Here is a 2,528-nt window from a genome sequence, read left to right as displayed (position 1 = left end):
TAAAATATCTTCATAAATTGACTTGTATTATCACCAAATATAGCTTTGATCCATTTTTCCCTTTTTTCTCCATCTTTAGGAAATGAGTGAAAGCAGAAGGGAATAAGAGAGAAGGGAGACACTAGAGCCTGCTATGGTAACGGGAGTCCGACCAACCTCAAGAAAACCGCGAAAACTTTGTGCAACTACACAGCTTTTAACCAACTTACTGCAAATATAGTTCTTTAAGTTCTCCGCGGTATCAGGCAGCCTATTTGTCTGCTAGATTTTCATTCTCCAAAGGCTTAGGGCTGTCGATGTTTCGTTCTTGTGTAATTATTACCTCAAGTGTGTATTTTATTGAAAATAATTTTTATTTTTTAATATTAATTCAGAATAATTAGTTTCCATCTATTTATTACCTTCAAATTATCTGATTTTGGTATGTTCTCAAAATATCTGATTTTGGTATGATCTCAATTCCCGTGCATCTAAATTAATTGCACAGCTTGATTTCGTTCATCAACATTTTTATCTCCTTCAATGTAAAGTTGTAAACAAAACTACTTTTTATACGTCAACCGAGACGTCACCTACTTATCTGACGTCACAGCTACGACAGAATTTAGATAGCCAATCAGTGAAGGGTAGTTGATTTGAGGTTAGTAAGACTGTTGTTACGAGTGTAAAGCATTATGGAGATATAAAGTGTGTCCCTTCTCTCTTATTCCCTTCTGTGAAAGGTTATGGGTAAATAATTTTCAAGTAGACGCTTCTTCCCTTTCCATCGGTTTGTTTGCAATTAGGAAATGAGCAGATAACATTATGAAAAATAAGGATGGCACATCAGATTATTTTATATTATTCAACGGTGTGAATGAAATACAAATTCTAAAAACAGAAAAAATAACGTTAAATCAAACTTGAAAAAATTTGCAATTAAAAAACTTCAAAAGATATAAATAAGGCAAAGGATTAGGTCCTAAGCTGCGGAATCAACTATTTAGCAACGCTTACTGTATTTTAAAATTTCAAAATTGATATTACGTATTCAATATAGGCCTATTGTGTAGATTAATTAAAAATTAGAAAAGAATCACACACTCTTACCCTAAAATAATTGTCGAGCACTAAAACAAAAACCTCCAGAGTCCAGCCACTGGCAACCAGTTGCTCCACCCATCGTCAGATGTTTAAAATCTCTGACATCACACATGGCACGTGACCTAAGCGATGAAAAATCGTGCCTCTATTGGGAAAAGTTGGCGAACTGAATTTCCTCAATCTGATTTATTTTTGCCGCTTTGCTATGCTCTAGGTAGGTGGTGGTGCCACAACCCTATATCGAGATTTCAACAACAATTACACTGCAATAAAATCAACGTTTCTATGTAAAGATGTTGAAAAATCTTTGAATATGTCTTGTTCTAATAAGCTTCGACGCTATAAATATTTTTTAGCTCGTTGATTCACTTAATCCCATTTCACTGGAATTTTCTAATTGATGCCTTATAATATCGTATTATGAGAAAAACAACTTTGGCCGCTATATAGAGAACTTTGATTAAATTACATCGACCTTGATGAAATCTTCCTCATCAACTTCGCTTTTTTTACGAGGGCCACGTATTTCTGAATTTTCATCATCGTCAATTGGTGAAAGACAATTATTCACGATCAAGAAATTACGGCTTTTCGTTCAAAACGTTTCTAATAGAAACTTTCTATATTCTGACAAAAGGTGACCCTGGCAGTTAAAAAATAACTCATTTCCCTTGATCTTAAAATGCCACAGCTTGCTGTTCCTTTGTCTACACACTCAAAAATAAATATGTTTTAACACCTTTAAAGAAGTTTTAATGGGTCCAAATTTGAGACAGTTTCAAGTGTTCATTTACACCCCTGAAAGTATTTAATCACACCAATTTGAACTATGGGTTTCAAAAATAAGAATAGAAATTGTGCAAATGAGGTGTAGTTTAGGACCTTTTCAACTCTTATATTGCACTAAAAGTTAATTGTTACTCTTTTATGAGTGTTGTTCAATTCCTTACGGGGTGAGGCATAGCACCTTTGCGAGTTTAAAATAACACTTTAAGAGAGTCCCATATCACTGTTAAGAGTGTCTCATAACACCTTTAAGACTGTTATTTATTATGCGCGAGTCGACTTAATTTGAGGCTGTCGTTACGAAGGACCCGGGATCATATACCGGTGTTGAAAAAACTTCTTTCCTCAACTTCTTCCTTACCGAGACACCTATGGGAGCTTTGGAGAATTATTTAAAAAATTCGAGTTCTCGAGGACTAAAGAAATGAAAAACTTAAAGCTCCCAAAGGCGGTATTGTGGTACTTATACTACTATTATTATAGGCCAGGTCAAACTAATAGGCTCATCTTAGATATAGGCCTACATCTTAATAAAAAGATATTTTTTTCAGCTGTAGAACAAAGGACCGTTGCTTGGTCGGTGTACAGAATCTATACCTTTCACTGTAAAGAGGGTTAAATCTTATCTTCAAAATCATTTAAATATAGCAAGTCCAAAA

The sequence above is a fragment of the Phalangium opilio genome, unplaced genomic scaffold, assembly GCF_054372755.1.
Source record: "Phalangium opilio isolate 3A_F unplaced genomic scaffold, DU_Popi_V2 ptg000209l_1, whole genome shotgun sequence".
NCBI lineage: Eukaryota > Metazoa > Arthropoda > Arachnida > Opiliones > Phalangiidae > Phalangium > Phalangium opilio.
Note: the sequence above shows the minus strand (reverse complement) of the source record.